We start from the raw sequence: 22,656 nt of genomic DNA on the forward strand, positions 1-22,656 counted from the left end.
GGGCAATGGGTGCTATAACTGGGAGACAAAAAATCTCTCCCCTTTTGTTATTTATAAAATAAATTTCATGAAAGGATTAGGCCAGCTGAGTGAACAACAGCTTGTATAAGAAGAACAAGAGAGAGAATTACCCAGCTTAAACTAGCATTTGTTTCCAACTGGGAAGGAACAGGAAGGAGGAGTGAAGGAGGAAACTGGAGTAGAAGGGAAGCCAGTAAGGAAAAGTCTGACATGGTGTGGTGCCCAGAACATCTTTACACATTCACATCACATCTGGAAACACCTCCACCTTTGGATGAAAAATGCTGGTCCACTGCCAAGTTATATTCTGTAAATTAGATCCTCTCTGTGAAATTAGCCTTTTGACACATTTCCAGCCATTTCTCTGAAGCAGCCCTTGTGAAATCTTGATTCTCTCTTCACAAGCAGAATTAAACACTGGGGCCTCGTGTTTTTTTCTTTGCCCAGAGTCTGGGTTTCTTTGCTGTGTTCCTGCTTTGGCCATTAGCTGTGCTGAACAGAATGAACGATGCACAGAGGCGGGTGGGGACAATGGGGCTGATTCATGGCTTGGGAAAACAGGGAATTGTCACAGAGCAAACACTGGCCCTCCTTTTTGCTGGGGACGTTGCAATGTGGCGCTGAAAGCATCTTGTTTGGATTCTTCCAACCAGTGGATAAGCTTCTAAATGACAGGTGCAGTGTAGGGTCCCCAGGGTCCCCAGGGGCGCTTAGAACAATCCGGAGATATGCCGGCAGAGTTTGTGTTCTTTGTAAACAAACAGAGAGAGGTTATTCGAACAGCTGTTAATTTCATTAAGATGCCTCATCTTCAGGTCCCAGAACAGGCATTTCTTTTGATGTCAGGATTATCTCTGAGTTTTATATTTGCATCCACTCTTGTTAACTTAGCTAGGATGTCAGGTGCTCAGCTTACATTTGGGTTGGTGTTTTGGCTTGGGCTTCAAAATGAATTTACCTTTAGAGCAGATTAAATTTGACCAAAATTAATCTGATTGATAATACAGCACTATATATATGTTTATCGACACCATATTGTACGTGTTGTTTGGTGGTCTTTTTTAAGCATTATAACATGAAAATATTAATTTGTCAACACATTTTAATCTACAATATCACTTCTCACAGGTGTGTTGTGTGTGACTATATCAATGAACCATCATCTCTTGTTCTTTGTTGTTGGATATTCAGGTTGTTTTCAACTTTTCATAGCTATAAACCATGCATCAGTAAAAATTATTACAGCTAAATCTTTATACACTTCCTTATTTCCCAAGGGGAAAAATCCTGGATTTTGATTACTGGGTCAGAAGACATGCATATATTTAATATTTTTCACTCATGCAGAGAAATTGCCCTCCAGAGTACAATTCATACTTCCTCCAGGTATGAAGTACTTTCTTTCACAAACAGGATCTCTAGTCTAAACTTTATCTAGCTTATTTTCTTGCCTTTTTCTAGGAAAATGATCAAATAATATACACATAATGACTTTAGGGGGGATTTAATTTACCAGGTGGGTAAAAGTGCCAAGAATTATAATATGTCATTGTTGGTGAAAATATGGATAAGTGGGTATGCTCAGGACTGTAAGTATTTTTGAAGAATAATTTGAGAGTATCTGTAAAAATTTTCAAATTCCATATCCTTTGGCTTAGCAATTTCAATTCTAAAAGACTATCCTTCATAAGTGAATAAAGATAGTTGCATAAAGTTATTCATTGAAGCATTTTTAATAGCAAAAAAATTTAAACAACTTAAAATTTATCAGTAAGGCATGAATTAAATTATAGTACATTTATGCTATGAAATACTGTGAAGCCATTAAAGAGAAGAAGATAAATCTCTAGCACCAACCTGGAAGTCTATGCGCTTAGTCTCTCAGTCGTGTCTGACTCTGCAACCCCATGGACTGGGGGCCTGCCAGGCTTCTCTGTCCATGGGGATTCTCCAGGCAAGAATACTGGAGTGGGCTGTGATGCCCTTCTCCAGGGGATCTTCCCGACCAGGAAGATCTTCCCGTCCACGCTATTTTGCTAACTTTAAAAAATATTTTGCAAGATAATAATATATTACCCCAATTTTATTTTTCAAAATCCAAATATAAATCTCAGAAATATACATACAAAAAGGTTTATTGAAGGTGATTACCTCTGAGTAATAGAATTGACAGAATAACGAGAAATGTTTACTTTTAATCTTGTATGTTGTTTAAATATTTTAATGAGCATTTATTCTTCTATAAAGAGGGAAAATTAATTTGTCTCCTCTTTCTTGATTTTTATACATTTTTCTTTTTATATCTTGTTGAATTAGCTTAGAATTTTAAGAATAATTGTAACTAAGAGTAGTAACAAATGACATCATTGTCTTGTTCTTGGCTTTAATAGTAATATCTTAAATATTTTCAATTAATACTGGTTGCTGTTTTCTGGACATTCTTTATGATGTCAAAGAAATACCCTACTATTCTTATTTAATTGGAGATTTTTATTGTGCTTGTTGAATTTTATTAAAAGCTTTTTTGTCACCCATCAAGATGATCATACAGTTTTTATTTTTAGTTCAATTTGTGTGATGAATTGTTTTAATACATTTTCAAATGTCAAACAAATCTAACATCCCTAGAGTAAATCATTCCTTGTCATAGTGTTATTGTTTTAATGTGCTTTCTAGATTTGATATGCTAATATTTTTATTATGGTTAAAACCATAATAAAACAAAAACATAAAACAAAAAATACAGAAATGTAGGAAAAAAAAAAAAACAAGGGGCTTCCCAGGTGGCTCAGTGGTAAAGAATTCAGCTGTCAACACATGAGATTCAGGAGACATGGGTTCAATCCCTGGGTCGGGAAGATCCCCTGGACGAGGAAATGGCAACCCACTCCAGTATTCTGGCCTGGAAAATCCTATGGACAGAGGAAGCTGGTGGTCTACAATCCATGTGTTCACAAAGAGTCAGACAAGACTAAGTGACTAAGAACACCCCTGGAAGTTCTGTTTTTAATTTTTTGAGGAATCACTAGCGTATTTTCTATAGTGGCTGCACCATACAATCCCACCAACAGGCACAGTTTCCAAGTTCCAATTTCTCCACAGCCTTGCCAACACTTATTATTTCTTTCTTTCTTTTTTTTTTTTTTTGATAGCAGCCATCCAAATAGCTGTGAGATGATATCTCATTGTGGTTTTGATTTGCATTTCTCTGATGATTAGTGATGTTGCCCATTTTTTTCATATGCTTCTTGGCCATTTATACATAACCTTTGGAGAATGTCTATGCAAGTCCTTTGTCCATTATTTTTAAAAGATATGGACCATCTTCTTAAAGTTTTTTATTGAATTTATAGCATTGCTTCTGTTTTATGCTTTGTTTTTTTGGCCACAAGGCACATGGGATCTTACCTCCCTACCCACAGATCCAACCCACACCCCACAACCAGTGGGCAGCCAGGGGAGTCCTCCTTTGTTCAATTTTAACTCAAATAATTTGATTTTGCATTGCTGAGTTGTAGGAGTTCTTTATATATTTTAGATATTAACCCCTTTATCAAATATATGATTTGTAAATATTTCCTCCCATTTCACAGGTTAACTTTTCACTATATAATTACTATTCACTATATATATATAACTATATCTCTATATAATATTGGCTATATTTTTTCAATGTTATTTCTGACAAGCTTATTTGCTACTGTGCTTATACTAACGTCATTGATATCTTTCCTTATTCTCATTTGCAATTCTTTTAATTGCAAGTCAAATTCAAACTAATTTAAGAGGAAAAATTATAGGAGGGGGCAGTGATTTACTGGCTCACACTTCTAAATCTTAAAAAGGGAAGGGATGGATGTGACCTCAGTTATGACTGGACCTAGAATGTAGAGTTCATCAGGTTCTTTCTTCTCTTTATTTCTTATCTATGTCAGTTTTCCTGTGTGGGACTCGTTTTCTCCTACTGGCATTTGTCATAGACAGGAGCCACAGGCAGCTCTGGCCCCAGTCAGCACAGAGAACACAAGGGTACATTCTCCTTGTAATAAAATTCAGATAACCTAGAAGCTCAGAAGTAATCAGTGTAAATTTCCTTTCCATACCAGCTGAACTGCACAAATTCAGGGAGTGCCATTTCTTCATAGTTTATGTGAAAGGCTATGCACTCCCCAGAGAAATGTGTGTATTTATATTCCAAAGGGGTCATCCCATTTTTGCTTGTTCAAAGAGCCATCTATAATGAATATAGTCTCTTGGGTTGTCAGACAAAGGATGGGTATGTTCACGACCCCAAGCTCAGCCAATCAAAAATCTCTTTCCCTATAATTCGAACGTTGATTTGGAAAATGAAAACACCTATTGACATGCGTTCATTCCAAAAGCGGTAACATGAGGAACCTACCCCATTGGTTGTTTCTCAACAGTTCCCTTGGGCAGCACGATTTCTGTTTTTCTGAGACCCAATTCTTAACATTTTCTTTAAGTCTCTGGGGGAACCCTGACTACTCGATAAACTCATTCTATTGTTGTTTTCTTAAATTAGCCAATCTGTGTTGTTAGCCAGCAAAGAAGGCTGACACATAAAACTATATTTATATACAATGTTTTTGTTTTGCCATAAATGGGATTATACTACATATATTGTTCTGCAATTTAATTTTTTTCACTTACTTATATGTCTTGGAGATTTCTCAGTGTCAATACTTCTATTGACCTACCTCATTCTTCTAGATCTCTTTCTTGGGGTATGTGTCTGTGTGTCTGTGTATGTATTTAAAAACTAGTATTACTCTACAATCCCACTGCTGGGCATACACTCTGAGGAAACCAGAAGGGAAAGAGACACGTGTACCCCAATGTTCATCGCAGCACTGTTTATAATAGCCAGGACATGGAAGCAACCTAGATGCCCATCAGCAGATGAATGGATAAGAAAGCTATGGTACATATACACAATGGAGTATTACTCAGCCATTAAAAAGAATACATTTGAATCAGTTCTAATGAGATGGATAAAACTGGAACCTATTATACAGAGAGAAGTAAGCCAGAAAGAAAAACACCAATACAGTATACTAATACATATATACGGAATTTAGAAAGATGGTAACAATAACCCTGTGTACGAGACAGCAAAAGAGACACAGATGTATAGATCAGTCTTATGGACTCTGTGGGAGAGGGAGAGGGTGGGGAGATTTGGGAGAATAGCATTGAAACATGTATAATATCATGTATGAAACGAGTCGCCAGTCCAGGTTCGATGCACGGTACTGGATGCTTGGGGCTGGTGTACTGGGACGACCCAGAGGGAGGGTAGGTGAGGGAGGAGGGAGGTGGGTTCAGGATGGGGAACGCGGGTATACCTGTGGCGGATTCATTTCGATATTTGGCAAAACTAATACAATATTGTAAAGTTTAAAAAAAAAAAAAAGAATAAAAAATGAAACAAACCTGAGGGACATTAAAGATTGTCAACAAATTTGAAATATAATTTCTTAGAAAGATAGAGATTACCAAATTGTGTCAGGAAAAAGGAATTAAGCAGTAAACATTAAATGGACTAAAAAAAAAAAAAAAGGAACAACAACAAAAAAATAAAAACTAGTATTACTCTACACATATGGTTTGTTATCTGCTTTTTAAATTTAAAAAACTATCCTAATCATATTTCTATGCTCATGTATGGATGTAAGTTATGAGTTTTAATGGATGACTACTATGTCATTGCCTGGATATAAATTAATCTATTTACCACTTCCTTAATGGTGGTTGGGTTGTTTATACTTTTTTTGTTATTATAAAAAAAGCAACATTGAATATCCTGGAATAGACACATAGTTTTGCATTTATCCTATTTTTCCTTTAGGATAAATGCCCAGAATTAGCCCAGCTCATTTACAGTTGTATACATTAAATTTTTAAAAATGATTAATTTTTAATATGTATATATATGCCCATGGTAAAAAGTTCAAACAAAACGAACTATTTAGAGTATCAAAGGAATTAATACTAGGAATGCAACATTGGTTTAACATTAAAAAAAATGTAATTCATCTTATTTAAAATAAAGGAGAAAATGATATGATTATCTCAATAGATGCCCCAAAAAAGTATTAACAAAATTCAAAACTATACATTAATGATTTTTAAAAACCTCAGCAAATTAGAAATGGAAGGGAGTTTTTTAATCTGATACAGAGCATCTGAACCAAATTTCAGCTGACATGGTACTTAATAGTGGACCATTTTCCCCTAATAGTGGAAACAAGCCATAATGACTAGACAGAAGAAGTAAAACTGTTATTATTTGCAGATGACATGATTGTGCACTATGGAATCTACCCAAAAAAAGCCCTACTAGAACTAATAAATGAATTAGCAAGATTACTAAACACAAGATCAATATACACAAATCAATTGCATTTCTGTATACTTACAGAAGAACTGTTCTACAATTAAGCAATTGTAAAACAAAACAATATTTACAATAGCATTATAAAACATCGTATGGGGACTTCTGTGGTGGTCTAGTGGTTAAGACTGTGCTCTCAATGCCAGGGATGTAGGTTTGATTCCTGGTCAGGGTACTAGGATCCTGCATGCAGCCTCCCAAAACAACAACAAAAACACGATATGGAGAAATAAATCTAATGAATCTGATGAAAGATATGTAATTTCCTCTAACTGAAAACTACTGAGAGAAGTTGAAGAAGATACAAATAAATAGAGATATACACCATTTTTTTTTATAGGTTGGAAGACTAATATTAAGATATCAATTCTTCCAAATTTTGTATATATATTTGATGCAATTCCAACCAAAATCTCATCAAGATTTAGTTACTTTTTAAAATATTTATTTATTTACTTATTTATTTGCTGTACTAGGTGTTAGTTGCGGCATGTAAAACCTTTAGTTGGAGCATGGAGGACCTTTTTAGTTGTAGCACGTGGGACTGAACCCAGCACTGGACCCCCAGGGAAGTCCCCAGTTATATAACGTTCTTTAAACTGACACTTAAGGGAAGTAGCTGTGACTATAAAAGAGCAACATGGAGGGTCCTCTTATTGATGGAAATGTATCAATGTCAATATCCTAGTTGTGATATTATACTATAGTTTTGCAAGATATTACCATTGGAGTAAGGGGTAATGGTGTAAGGGATCACTCTGTTATTTCTTATAACTACGTGTCAATGCACAATCATCTCAAAATAAAAAGTTTAATAAAATATTTAAAAATGATGAAGGATTGTTCTATCCAAAATGCCAAGAGTGAGAAACACTAAATGACAGGCAGTTTAGCAACCACTGAAAGATGGTGCTTTTGTAGCACAGGGAACTCTACTCAATACTTTGTAATGACCTATATGGGAAAAGAATCTATATGTGTATGTGTGACAGTCACTTTGCTCTATAGCAGAATCTAACACAACATTGTGAATCAACTATGTGTATGTGCTCAGTTGCTTAGTCGTGTCCCGCTCTTTATGACACTTGGGACTGTAGCCCACCAGGCTGCTCTGTCCGTGGGATTTTTCAGGCAAAAAAACTGGAGTGGGTTGCTAATTCCTCTTCCAGGGGATCTTCCCTACCCAGGGATCAAATCTGCATCTCTTATGTTTCCTGCACTGAAGGCAGATTCTTTACTGGCTGAGTCGTCAGGGAAATCAACCATACTCCAATAAAAATTAATTTTGAAAAGATTGTGTTTTAAAGACTGCTTAATGACATGGGAAAATGTTGATTTTTTAACCTTCAATTAAAAACGATTAAGATTCAAAACTTCACTTAAACCAATTTTGTAAAAAGTATGACTTACATATCTGCAAAAAAAAAAATGGAAAGGTGCATATGATTTTTTCACTGTGGTTATATCTGAATTGTGGGATTACTTGTGACTTTTTCTTTACATGCTTTCTGAACTTTCCATTTTCTTTTTGTTATGGCATAAGTCATAAAGAAATGAAATAAAGAAATAAACATATATCTAGTGACACAGAAAAAGGTAGACTCACAAATAAACATGTGGAGGTTTGTGGGACAAATGGACCTTCTGTTCTATATGAATTACCATCTCACCTGTGAGAGTGCTCCTGTTAAACTGTTTGCAGTCTTAGAATATGCACAGGTGTTTAAAACAATCTCCAATTCATAAGGAAGAAATTTGGAACAAAATTTTGCATACTTTTAAATATACATGTGTCAAAAGTGATTATAGAGAAAAGAATATTATCTTTATCTAGGGACTGTGCACTGTGGTCCGGGAAAAAATAGAAAGTTCTGGATATGTAGCTGCAATCTGTTCACTTTAAAGAAAGATGGAGTTAATGTACTACATTTTTTTTGAATCAAGAAATACAGAATTCCCTGGCAGTCCAGTGGTTAAGATTCATTGTTTTCCCTGCCATGGGCTGGGGGTCAGGGGTTAAGTTCCCTAGTCAGGGAACTAAGATCCCACAAGCCGTGCAGCACAGCCTAAAAAAAATAAAATAAAATGAAGAATCTTGTATGAGTTCTGAATGCTGTCGCGGATGCACAGTGAGATGACAGACATTGTGTCCTGTTAGTATGGTATGTCAGAGGGGGTGTCAGTTTGTGCCCCCAAACTCCTATTTCAAACAGGGAAATTCTGTTTTAGTTTACATGTATATGTGCATTCTGTACCATACTTTGTTTGAGAAAAAAAAAGCTTTGGAAAAAAAGAAAGCATAAAGATCATGATGTAGGGTCTGTCTTGATGTAACTTAGCATTAGTGGTTTTTCCTGGACCATCATTTAGAGACCTGGAACTCAGTTCTGCCTTTGTCTGCTCTGTCAATAGGGGAAGAAGGGACAGTAGGAAGAGCAGCTGGGAGGAGGAAAGAGGACACCATTGAAGAGAGAAAAGTTCTCTTTGGAGGATGAAGGTTATTGGTTTATGGTCTGTGCGTGCTCGTTTGCTCAGTAGTGTCAGACTCTTTGCAACCCCATAGACTGTAGCCGGCCAGGCTCCTCTGTCCATGGGAGTCTTCACACAAGAATACTGGGGTGGGTAGCCATTCCCTTCTCCAGGATATCTTCCCTACCCAGGGATCAAACCCCGTTCTGAGTTGCAGGAGGATTCTTTACCATCTGAGCCCCCTGGGAAGGCCATTATGGACTTCACAAAGACAACTATAAGCATCCCATTAGCAAACTAGTGATCAAAATACTTGAAATCTTCCAGTCCAGACATTTCTACCTTCTTCCCTCTTCAAGCCTTCACCCTCCTCCTATCCCTCTCTCACAGGCCCATACGCTCCTTTTCATCTACTCTGGAAACACTTGTTTCCAGAACTTGCTTGCCTTCCACACTTATAACTCCACGCCTTTGCTTAAACCACTTTTTACCCTAGGATTGTCTTTCCTTCAGACCTGTACTGTCCAGTATGATAGCCACAGGCCACATGGAATACTAGGCACTTGAAATGTGGTTAGTGTGGGTTGAGATATGTTGTAAGCATAAAATACACACTGGAGGGACTTCCCTGGTGGTCCAGTGGTTAAGACTCCGTCTTCCAATGCAGGGCCTGTGGGTTTGATCCCTGCTTGGGGAACTATGATCCCACATGCTTCACGGGCCAAAAATCCAAAACATAAAACAGAAGCAATACTGTAATAAATTCAGTAATGACTTTAAAAATGGTCCACACACACACACACAAAAATCTTTTAAAAAATACACACTGGATATCAAAGAGTACAAAGAAAATATAGAAATTAATTTCACCTCTTTAAACTTTTAAAATGTGGCCACCACAAAATTTAAAAAATACATATATATGGACATGTTACCTCAGTGTTTGTGAGCCCTAGTATTTTAATCAGAATTATACCAACTTCAGTGAATTTTTAGGGCAAATGTGTTTATTAGGACAGACGATTTAGTCAAATTCATTATCTGATCTATTCTCTACTTTGCAGAGTTAAACCACTTTCAATTTTTCTATTTTCACTTTTATTTTAATAAAATTATCTCCACTGGGGAAAAATTCTAGTACTTTTACAAAGGAAATTTGATTTACTTATCAGGGTTTTTCTTTCAGTCTCTTATCTTTTCCTATTACTACGAGTGTCCTTTTGTGGCCATGATTTTCACCACATGCAATTCTCTTGGGTTAAATTTCACTGTGTGCAGCTTTAGCCATCCTGGGTATCTGCTATACTGTGCTTAGATGCTCAGTTGTGTCTAACTCTTTGCGACCCCATAGATTGGGACCTGCCAGGCTTCTCCATCCATGGGGATTCTCCAGGCAAGAATACTGGAGTGGGTTGCCATGCCCTCCTCCAGAGAATCTTCCTAACCCAGGGACGGAACCCAGGTCTCCCGCATTGCAGGTGGATTCTTTACCATCTGAGCCACCAGGGAAGCCCAGTCTGTGTATATGTCATGCAAATTATTTCTACTAGTAATATTCATTTTAATTGGATCAAGGACCATTCATGAGAAAATAGTGGGAGATCTCAAATAATCCAGGATAGTTGTATTGTCAAAGACTGCTTGACTGCATTGCTTGACCAATTTCTCCAGAAGTTTTAATTACTCCATGCCTTTGGCGAGCAAAAATCATATGGCAGGGGGACTTCACTGGTGGTCCAGTGGCTAAGACACCACGCTCCTAATTCACAGGGTCTGGGTTTGATATCTGGTCAGGGAACTAGATCCCAAAATGCCACAACTAAGAGATCCCGCATGCTGGATTGAAGATCCCATGCAGCCAAATAAATAAAATAAATATTGAAAGGGAAATAAATATTTAAAAAAACCAAAGGGTAGGGTCAAAGTATCCTAAGAAGAGTCTTTTTTCTTTTAAAAATACAAACTAAACTGTCTATTAGTAAAATAATGTGATAAATGAGTAAAATAATGTGGTATTTAGCATGTGCTTCAAAATATGAAGGGGAAATGAGTTAGTGTATAAATGAAATAAGAACAAGATTAGCCATAGTTTATAACTGTAGAGCCTGGTGATGAGTATATGAGGGTTAATATACCGTTATACCCCACTCCAGTACTTTCGCCTGGAAAATCCCATGGATGGAGGAGCCTGGTAGGCTGCAGTCCATGGGGTTGTTAAGAGTTGGACACGACTGAGCGACTTCACTTTGACTTTTCACTTTCATGCATTGGAGAAGGAAATGGCAACCCACTCCAGTGTTCTTGCCTGGAGAATCCCAGGGACGGGGGACCCTGGTGGGCGGCTGTCTATGGGGTCACACAGAGTTGGACACAACTGAAGCGACTTAGCAGCAGCAGCAGCAGCAGCATACCATTATGTCTTTTATATATTTGAAAATTTACATATTAAAAAGGTAAGATAATATGTAAAAAGGTAAGGACTTTTTTAAGTCTTTAAGGTCAGAAGACATAATCAAAATGTGTTCTTTTTTTGGGTCCTTACCTTTATCAACAGCTTCTAAAATGAAATCCAAACTCCTTACTACGTTCTCAAGGCCCTGAACTATCTAATTCCTACCTGTTTCTGTGATCTTCTCTCCTGCTACTTTCTTCTCTGGGCTCTTCAGGGAATAAAACATGAAGGGTGTCAACCTAAAAAGATGCACAACATGAGAGTTGCAAGTTAAGTTTTATTTGGGGCAAAATGAGGACTGCAGCCCAGGAGACAGCACCTCAGATAGTTCTTAGGAACTGCTCCAAAGAGGTAGTGGGGGAAGGTCAATATAAAATTTTGGCAAAGGGGGAGATCAGTTCAATCAAGTGCTTACTTTACAAGAGGTCTAGTCATGAGGAGCTGGTATCATCATGAAGGGAGTTAGTGCTTTTCTAGATATGAGGATCGTAAAGAAAGCTGCACACCGAAGAACTAATGCTTTCGAACTGTGTTGCTGGAGAACTCTTTTTTTTAATTTTTAAAAAATTAAAAAAATTTTTTAACTTTACAATATTGTATCGGTTTTTACCATATATCAACATGAATCTGCCACAGGTATACATGTGTTCCCCATCCTGAACCCTCCTCCCTCCTCCCTCCCCGTACCATCCCTCTGGGTCGTCCCAGTGCACCAGCCCCAAGCATCCAGTATCGTGCATCGAACCTGGACTGGCGACTCGTTTCATATATGATATTATACATGTTTCAATGCCATTCTCCCAAATCATCCCACCCTCTCCCTCTCCCACAGAGTCCAAAAGTCTGTTCTATACATCAGTGTCTCTTTTGCTGTCTCGTATACAGGGTTATTGTTACCATCTTTCTAAATTCCATATATATGCGTTAGTATACTGTATTGGTGTTTTTCTTTCTGGCTTACTTCACTCTGTATAATAGGCTCCAGTTTCATCCACCTCATTAGAACTGATTCAAATGTATTCTTTTTAATGGCTGAGTAATACTCCATTGTGTATATGTACCATAGCTTTCTTATCCATTCATCTGCTGATGGACATCTAGGTTTCTTCCATGTCCTGGCTATTATAAACAGTGCTTCGATGAACACTGGGGTACATGTGTCTCTTTCAGTTCTGGTTTCCTCAGTGTGTATGCCTAGCAGTGGGATTGCTGGGTCATAAGGCAGTTCTATTTCCAGTTTTTTAAGGAATCTCCACACTGTTCTCCATAGTGGCTGTACTAGTTTGCATTCCCACCAACAGTGTAAGAGGGTTCCCTTTGGGAGAAGACTCTTGAGTCCCTTGGACAGCAAGGAGATCAAACCAGCCAATCCTAAAGGAAATCAACCCTAAATATTCATTGCAAGGACTGATATTGAAGCTGAAGCTCCAATACTTTGGCCATCTGATACGAAGAGCCAGCTCATTGGAAAAGACCTTGATGCTGGGAAAGACTGAGGGCAGGAGAAGGGTGTGACAGAGGATGAGCTGGTTGGATGGCATCATTGACTCAGTGGACATGAGTTTGAGCAAACTCCAGGAGATAGTGAAGGACAGGGAAGCCTGACATGCTGCAATCCATGGGGTCGCAAAGAGTCAGACATGACTGAGCAACAATGACAGATATGAGGAAATGCAAGGATTGGGATCATGAAAGCAGTTCCTGAAAATATCTAACTTTCTAAAGACCTGTTCTACTAGCTTCTTTGGAGCACAAAGTGCCTCCCCTTCCACCCTTCAGGGCATGTTGAAGGTCAACAGCTGTTGCAGCACAGGGTTCAGTCTCCACAGAGACAGATGGCAAATGCCCCTGCCAAGCGCCAGTTTGTAATTGACAACGGCATCCCCTGGACCATTACAGTCGAGGACTCTTTTCTCACTATCATTTCATTCCACCTGCCTGGACTTTCTTTAATTTCCCGGGGCACAGCAATCATTTTCCTGTCTCAGGGTCTTTGTCTTTGTTCCTTAATCTAGAATGTTTTACCTACATAAGTTTCTCACTCATTCCTCTGACATGCCTTCTCTTACCACTCTCATTCCTGTGATCCTTTATATTTTTCTCCATCCCAAAGATGTTTATTGCCTACATAGCTTTGTCATCCTTTTTTTTTTTTTTTTTAACTTTAGGGTTCACTTAAAAAAATTTTTTTTAATTGGAGGATAATTGCCTTATAATGTCGTATTGGTTTCTGTCATACAACATGAATCAGTCATACATATACCTATGTTCCCTCCCTCTTGAATGTCCCTCCCATCCCCCACCTCATCCTACCCCTCTAGGCTGTAAGAGGTCACCAGGTTGAGTTCCCTGTGTTGTACAGCAAATCTCCCCTGGCTACCTATTTTACATATGACAATGTATATATTTTAATGCTGCTCTCTCAATTCATCCCACCCTCTCCTTCCCACCGTGTCAAGTCTGTTCTCTACGTCTGCGTCTCTATCGCTGTCCTACAAATAGGTTCATCAGTACCATTTTTCTCCATATTGTCACCTTTTTCTGTCTTCTACCAGAATAGAAACTCTGTGAATTCAGGGATTCTGTTTGTTCTATCTATTGTGTATTTTCAGCATCCAGCACAGGGTCTGGTACATAGAAGATAGTTAAATATTCGTTGCATGAATGAATAAAAATTGTAGTCATTTTTAAAAGTTTGCTTTATATCACCTCCTTCATAAAGCTTTGAGTTCTCTAGGTGAAAATTAATTTTTTACTTTACAAGGTATACAAACAAGCATAAAGGGTAAGAAAGTTTGCCTGGTCTACTGTGGTGACATCTAGATTGATGCATTTTTTGTATTATGTTAGCACTTTAACCGGAGAAGGCAATGGCACCCCACTCTAGTACTCTTGCCTGGAAAATCCCTTGGATGGAGGGGCCTGGTGGGCTGCAGTCCATGAGGTCGCTAAGAGTCGGACACGACTGAGTGACTTCACTTTGACTTTTCACTCTCATGCATTGGAGAAGGAAATGGCAACCCACTCCAGTATTCTTGCCTGGAGAATCCCAGAGATGGGGGAGCCTGGTGGGCTGCCATCTATGGGGTCGCACAGAGTCGGACACGACTGAAGCGACTTAGCAGCAGCAGCAGCAGCAGCACTTTAACAATTATTATATATGTGTGTATGTATTATATGTATACATATATGTATACATATGATTTCAGGTTATGAAGTACTGTTTCTAAATATTTCTTCCATGTCCAGGCTGTGAGTTTCACCTCCTTTAATAGTCTGTAATTTGTTTCTGTGGCCTCCCAATGTTCATGACACATGAGGGTGTCATGATGCCGAGATGAAGAATGATTGGTTTAGCTGGACTTGCCCTCACTGACATGTTCATGCTTTGGGGAAATGCAGGTACACAATTTTTTAGCCAAAATGAGCCTTGCCCAGTTGGGTCATGGTTTTCTTTCAAATGGGACACATATGCCTGCCAGATACTGATACACGTAACCTGTATGCCTGAAAGCTACCCTCTCACAAATTGCTAATTGCTTTCTATCAAGTACACACACACAACAATGTACACTTGCCCATAAACAGAGGACAGTTTGATTCTCAACATAATGTTTTAACATTTGTGCCCATTGTAGACAGATTCTTGCTCTGGAGCTACTTTTACAAGACATTTTGTCCTCTCTCCAACAGTAATATTTTTAGAGTGTTTCTTCCAGTCCGCTTATTTGCACAATTGTTTAAACTAACACTAATTTTACTGCAGCAACCGAAACAAATGTTTCCATTTTGAAAATGTCTGCTGGAAAAATAAAGATTTGCAATTCAAATGAATGGGGAGATAGTTAGATTGTGGTAGTAAAATCGATGTTTACACTTACTTTTTTGCAAGAAACATTATCCAAATTATTCATTATTAAATGTTTCCTGAATGGATGTAGTAGGTTCTGTAGAAGTCCTTCTTATGAATTATGATTAGTAGCATAGATGGCCTAATTCTCCATTCTCAACAGACAAGTGTTTATAAAGATGAATCTATCACTTTAGAAACTGAGAAGAAAGTGCACAGAACCAGAACACATCGCTCCGTATTAAGTTAAGCACACAACACAGTTTTCTTTTCAGAAAAATTATAATCCAGGGACAGTTTTTACGTGTTTCTCCCAAGTGAGTCTATTGTGTTTTGAAGGACTGCTATAGAACTAAAACCTGATGTTAATTTAATTCATAATTATATAATATACATTTTAAAGTATTCTGATTACTTGAGTCTATGAGCTCAAAGTATTGGGGTTAGTGCTACCTATTTGTATTAAATCAGTGTTTATAAATGTGATTCTGATTTCTGGGCAATTTTGTTGGCTTTTAGATCATTCATTTAAGAAATAAAGAACTGATATCCTCAGGTGATTAAATTTTTATACTGTGATGTCAGGCAATAATACACACTTTAAAAGGTAAAAGTGAACTTAAGATGGATTCTTAGAACAAGGGATGTTAATTTATTTCAACTTTATTGACTGTTACTGGATGTGGCACAGACCAAACTTTTGTGCCTCATTTTGTTGTCCTTGCCCAACCAGAGAATCCCAGAACTGTAAACCTGGAAAAGACATTCCAGAGACCATTTGATTTCCTTCCCTGATCTCAGGAAGGGGAGAACCCAAATCTTCCAGGCAATTCATTCATATTTTTCTTGAACATCTGCAGAGTTAGAGACTTAAAACCTTAAAAGGAAACTTATTTTGCTACCAAGTAAAAGTAATTGTTACATGAGTTGCCTGTGACTCCCTAGTAAAGCCATATACTGTACACATGCAGAATTTCCTAATTCTCACAAAAGCCTTACAATTTATATGTCTATTTTACAGAGAAACGGGGCTAGAGACAGTAATTTAACCAAGGCCACACTTCCTTTATGTTGCTGATCCAGGATACACATTCAGGTTCTGTCATTAACCCAGTAATTTCTTAAAGGTAATGTATTTACCTCCAAAAGGAAAACAATAAAATCAATAAACACAAGCCTAAACCTATGTTCCAGGAAAAGAGTTTCCTTGGACAATATAAATTAGTGATGAGATGATCACACTAGGTAATTCTAAATAAAAGAATATTCCACATAGGATAATCTAGAACCTCAAATCTGGCCTCTTTTAAATCAAATGTTTGTGTGGAACACATTTGACTACAAATCTCCAAGATTTCATCTGCCATCTGTTTCAACCCCCCAAACAGCAAACACACACACGAGAGCGCGCGCGCTCAAGCCTTGTAGGGATAAAGTTCCAGGTCTTTCTTTGGTCATCAGTTTCGAGACTTCCAGAATCGCAGATGTGTGTATGCCTGCGTGTGACTAAGGAAAAGAATAGCTGAATCACATCTGAAAGCGAATTTTCTCAAATTAAAAAATCTCTAACAACCAGGCATCCCAGCAGGTCTTCTCCCCAGACTAACCCAATCTACTCCCCCTCCCTCTCCCCGGTCCATGAGAAATAAACCCGAAGGCCGAAGGTAGAAGGGGCGACATCCTGGCCCGGGCTCCGCTTTCTGAAGCCCATCGGGGCCCGGAATCCACGGTGCCAGATGGTCCCTGCTGTTGGCCGGGGGAAACGGAGAGCTCTCCGTTCGCGAGCAAGAGCAGGGCGTGGAGGTGAAGACAGCCGGAGTTCACCAGGGGCCGCAGCAATCAGACGAGGGTCTAGGAAAATGTTACTGAGAGCCTTTGCACAGATTGCAGAGGCGTGCTGAGCGAAAATGAGCACCTCTCGCGCACACTTGTCCCCCACCCCACCTCTCTACACCGCCGAGCCGCATCAGCCCGCCAGCCTGCTAAGCGGAAGGCAGCGCGGCTCAGGGCCGGGCCCTGGCCCGCGCATGCGCCACAGTCCCTCCTCCGCTCCCGGCCCCCCTCCCCTCCCTCTTCCCCGCGGGTCTGGGGCGGCGGCGGCGGCGGCGGCGGCGGCGGCGCGGTGACGTCAGGGCGTTGGGGCAGCTCCTGTGACAGACGGAGCTGGAGCGGCGGGGCGGCGGCGGAGTCCAGCGGCCGAGATAGCGAGTGAGCGAGCGGACGAGCAGCGACCCCGGGGTCCAGGGAGCGAGAAGAAGAAGGAGGGGAGCGCTCGGGCGCGAGCTTAGAGCCACCGCGAGCGCCGGGCTTGGGCTCGAGCCCCGGAACGGCTGAGGAGCCCGCCCGCTCCCCTCCCCTCCCCCTCCCCGGGACCGGGCCCAGCGCGCCATCCTCCCCCTCCCTCCTCCCCTCCCTCCCTCCTTCCTCCCTTCCCTCTCCCTCTCCCCCTCCCCCGCCGGTGGATGGGAGTGAAGGACGGAAGAGGCCCTGCGGAGGCGGCGGTGCAGCGCTCCGGTAAGACGGGCGAGGGTCTGCGCCCTCCCTTATGTCTCCTCCACCGCGCTCGGGCGGCTGCGGGCCGGGCCCGGCGGCCTGACGATGTGGCTGCGCCGGTCCCCTCCCTCCCATTCTCCCCTCCCCCTGCCGCCGCCTCCTCCTCCTTCTTCTTCTCTCCTCGCTCTCAAAATGGCGGCCGCGACGGCCGTTGAGTGAGAGACACGGGAGGAGGGGGGGACAGGCCGGGTAGGGCGCTGCCCTCGCTCCCCTCCTCCCTGGCCCGGGTTCTGGGGGTGCCAGGGCCGCCGCGGCTCCACCCGCGGCCTTCCCCGGGAAGGGATCGCCTTCCTCCCTTGGTGACTTAGCAAGAAAAGTATTCTTGGGTAGGAAGGGCGTGGGGAGCAGGTCGCTCTCAGATCTTGGGGAGAGGGTTCGGCTCTCCTCTCCCTGTCCGCGGGAGAGAAGCTCCGCAGTCCCCACCCCGCCCCGCGGCTGGCGCTCAGGGACCGGGCTCAAGCCTCCTCGGCACTGTCCACCGGCCTGCAGGCGTTCCGTCCCCCACCTGTCCTTAGGATGGAGTTGACCTGAGAAGGATGGTCCAGCCTTTCCCTGGCCCCCCTATGCGGTGGTTCAGCCCCTGCACCCACTGAGGAGGAGCGGCCTGACCCCACCGAACCATCCGCAGCATCCACCCACCAAATCCGGCAGGATTTTCTTTTCTGCCGTCGGCTCCTTCAACGGGAGCTGCCTTTTGACGTTGTAACACTGAGCTTCGAGGCCCTCAGCCATTCTCCTTCGAATCTCCCCACTCGTATAGGAAACGCAGTGCCTGCCTTAACCTCCCAGGTGAGAAAATGCCTTTGAGATGGTGGGCAAATTTTAACAGTACGTCTCTAAACAGAAGAGTGGAGAGGAGGAGGAGGTTTTTCAGTATCTGAGACAAGAGCGGAAGGTGGCTTGGCTTTATTTGTTGTTCTGCCTTTCTTCCGTGACTTAGCAAGAAACTCCTTGGAAGGAAGACGGGAGATTTTCTTTTTGGGTTGCCTTTTGGGTCCAGTCTATATCAGTCTTTTGGTTAAGAAATTTTGCTTTGGAAGCGAAGAACCAGATTTGTGGTCTCCGTTCTCAATGGGCGATGTCATGCCAAGGTCCCCCCCTCCCCCTTTCCTTAAGAGGCAATCGGGAGAGAAGAAAGATGTTACTGTTATTCCGACCTCTACTTTAACACACAATCCTTGAGATTTATAAGGTTTTAAAGGCTAAACAAAACAATTGTGCCGTTTTTGGTAATTCTATTTTTGTTGGGGGGTGGGTTGTTTTGTGTGAATTTCATTCTGAGCGTAGGGCGGAGGAAACCGTGCTTGGGCCTTTCATACCAGTAATGTCATCTCTCCCCTTTTGCCACGGTAGTATTTGCTCGAATTTTTTTTTTTTTTAATTCCTTTTTTGCTGCAGCAGAGCTTGATTGCTGCGGGGTTCAGTCTTTTAATCAGGAAAAATGTCCTGGTTGGGTAGGTCGTTAGTGATATAATGTTGAATATATTAAAAGCTTTTACTTAAAGAATTCTGATTTGGGTCTGAGGCATTAGCTACCTTTTAATCTCTCGTGGGTATCTTTCAGGACACAGTTTTGCAAAATAATTGGCAGTTGCAAATTGCAGTTTTTATTAAAGCATAAGCGTGGTCTCTGTTTAGGGTGATTTATTCTTTCATGTTCTATTATAAATGATCATTGTTTGGATTGTTCACAAGGGGAGGATCTATCTCCTAAAACAAAGCTGTTATTTTTATAAATCAGAATGGAACCTAATTTTTCACAAAATATTTCTGTTTATCTTGATTTTGATGGAGCTAGCTCTATTTCAGTGCCTCTCCCACCTCTTTTTTTTAAAAAATGGGCTAATATTTGTGGATGCTGTGAACAGCCATTGAGCTGAGGAGACTGGGTGGAGTAAGAGAGCAGAAGCTGTGAAATGCTAGATTGCCCTTTCATAGCATTTTTCTCTTGCTTATATTTTGTAAGGTTATTTGATGCTAATTGGTGCTACAACAAAGGCATTTCTATGTAGTAAATCTTAAAATCTCATGTTTTTAGTTTCTACCTTTTTTTTTGCAAGGTGGAGTAAAAAGCAGTGTCCCTGCTCTAAAGCAAATACTTATTGTCTGTATATTACCTGTATGTATATATACACATACATATACATATATACACACTTCTTAGTATTTTTTATTGTTTTAGTTAAGTAAATGTAAATTAACAAATGCCAGAAATATTTGGCAAAAAATAGTAGAAATATTGCAAAAATCTAATGAAGACATTATAGATGTTTTCTTTAACTTTAGTTTGCATTAAAACAGTAAAATCTGTGATTTTTAAATAATGAACATCAAAGTGAGTAAGAGAGAATAAGGTTATTTGTGTTAAATGCTCTTTATATAGACCCTTTCTCTTGTGTTGTCCTTTGGAAGAGATCTTGTAGTAAGGTACTGCCCTAAGAGAGGGTAGGTCATTATAATGTCTTGTATCCAGCATTCATGTGAATATATGTTCTCAGAAGGATGTCAAATTGATGTTGTAAATGTGGTTTTGATGGGCCTTAGGACTGTTTGTCAGTGTATGATACATTTTTATATTTTTGTTATTTTTAACGTGATTAAAAAGTAGAAGGGTTCATGTGGCAAGGAATGAGGTTAGTGTTATGTGTCTAACATATCCTAACCCTTAGTGTTTGTAGCTATAAGAGTGTACTAAGAGCCGAGATTTTTCAGTAGATTACTAGTTGATTAGGAGTTTAAAATAATTTGACTTAAGTATGAGAGCTTTTACTTCCAAATGTGTATCTGGATATGTTTCTAATACATGTGGCAGAATCTTTTGCTTAATTTGGAGATCAATTTTTAAAATTCTTAATAATCCTATACTTATGAAACTTTTAATGAGATTGGGATGGATTAATTTTTTAGTAGAATTACTTGGTATCTTTTTTTCCAAATACAGTTACTCTGGTATATAAAAAATTTAGAGATGTTTCTAGAAGGGAGAAATCAGTATAATAATTTTTGGTTTTCCAGCTAGAACATCCATGTTTCATTGTTTATATATATATTTTCAGTGTAAATGTTTCTCCCTCTTAGGCAATAAATGATACTGTATATGTGACTTTATCTTACAGCTCATATTTTCAGTGTCCAAGAAAAAAGAGGATCTTTTTGTTTACCTGTGATTCGTATTATTCACAATTTGTCCTCTTAATTAGTAAGCCATAGAAACTATGGGAGTTATCATCATTAGGATGCAGATACCTTAAAAGACAAACACAAAGTAAAACCTTAGGACAATCGAAATGAATTTTCCAATTCTTCCCATTGAGTTCTAAAGCAGTGAGTCATGCACTCTTCTGCCAAAGGGACTTGAGGCTCTGTTGGTTTAACCACGCCTGTCATGTCTGCTGTGGTCCTAAAAGAGATTTCTTTATTTGCCTGTAACTTTCTGTTGTGAAAATATTTCTTTATGACTGGTAATCAGTTTTCATACACTTTGGAAAAAGAGATAGTTTAAAGTAGAAATTCTTTGCCACTTTTACTGTACAACTTTTTTTATATATAACTTAAAAAGTTGCTCTATGAAAAATAAAACTATACAAAAACAAGAAACTGATGATATATGACTTCTGAAAAGAAAAAGCAAACCTGTTCTCCTAGTGCTTAGCTGTAGAGTGACTCTTAGTTGCTGAAGGCCAAATGTTTTGAGAAATGTGTATTTCATGAAGAAAGATGCTGTATTATATAAGCCTATTACTAGGTTAGTGCAGTGAAGGCTTTCTGAGTTGTTTCAGCTTTGTTGCTGGTTTGACACGGCACTTTGGCTAGTCATTTAAGTGGAACCTTAGTTTAATTTCTGCTGTGTGTATAATTTTTAATCTTGTCATGGCAGTTAAACATTTTAATTGTTACTTGTGAAATGCTTTATAGTCTTTGGATGCAGATACTATAAGGACTTGCTATTTTGATCTGTTGTTTTCTCTTTAAAAGATGGTGGCTTTTAGTTGAAACTTACCTAGTTAGATTGATCTGTGCTTTTGTGTAAGCTGGAAAACTATCCTTTGAAGGTACTGTCATCTAACATTTTGAACATTTTCCTAGAAGTTTGTAAACGTATTGAACGTGGCATTTTGTCTACGGCCATACCACCCTGAACGCGCCCGATCTCGTCTGAACGTGGCATTTCATTTGTTCTGTCAGGTACTTTTTGTGAAAGACTGGTATTTTTATGGATAAGAGAACTAAAATGTAGAGAATTTCTTTTCTCAAGGTCACATGTTGGGTTAGTAGCTAGAATGAGGTAAATACTGTAGTCAGTGGACTACTTGGGTATTGCCTTGCATAATCAACATTCTTTTTTCTTTTGACAAAGTGGACTCTTTTCATAACTTTTTATGTTTGCTAATTTCTTTTCTAAAATGGTGAGAACTGGTAGCATTTATTGCCTGTATCATTTAAATTGGCATTTATTCACATGATCTTATATTGCTGTTTTGCTTGTATAAGGCATTTGAATGGGAACTTCCAGAAAATGCCTAATACAGCTTTATCATAGTATATTTATAGTAATGCTGCATACATACAAGTAATATTAATAAGTTAATATTAAATCAATATTTAAGTACATTTAAATATTTAAGTATATTTATTTAAGGGGTTCAGTTCAGTTCAGTCGCTCAGTCGTGTCCGACTCTTTGCAATCCCATGAATCGCAGCACATCAGGCCTCCCTGTCCATCATCAACTCCCGGAGTTCACTCAGTCTCAACGTCCATCGAGTTGGTGATGCCATCCAGCCATCTGATCCTCTGTCATACCCTTTTCCTCCTGCCCCCAATCCCTCCCAGCATCAGGGTCTTTTCCAGTGAGTCAACTCTTCACATGAGGTGGCCAAAGTACTGGCGTTTCAGCT

The 22,656-nt window shown here is 39.6% G+C and overlaps 1 protein-coding gene across 3 annotated transcripts in view; it reads left to right on the forward strand.

Annotated features, from left to right (window-relative positions):
* Positions 1-17,342: 17,342 nt before the first annotated feature.
* The window catches only part of PAFAH1B1 (platelet activating factor acetylhydrolase 1b regulatory subunit 1), a 67,857-nt gene continuing 62,543 nt past the window's right edge, over positions 17,343-22,656 (forward strand). The window contains exons 1-2 of one of the 3 annotated variants that reach the window (XM_070772826.1): positions 17,343-17,721; positions 18,276-18,549. The gene's annotated coding sequence lies outside the window, so the exon portion shown is untranslated. Of the gene's footprint in view, positions 17,722-17,873; positions 18,550-22,656 lie in introns of those variants that run through there. The other 2 variants (XM_019981113.2, XM_019981114.2) reach the window with 2 other exon arrangements.

The sequence above is a fragment of the Bos indicus genome, chromosome 19, assembly GCF_029378745.1.
Source record: "Bos indicus isolate NIAB-ARS_2022 breed Sahiwal x Tharparkar chromosome 19, NIAB-ARS_B.indTharparkar_mat_pri_1.0, whole genome shotgun sequence".
Lineage (NCBI taxonomy): Eukaryota > Metazoa > Chordata > Mammalia > Artiodactyla > Bovidae > Bos > Bos indicus.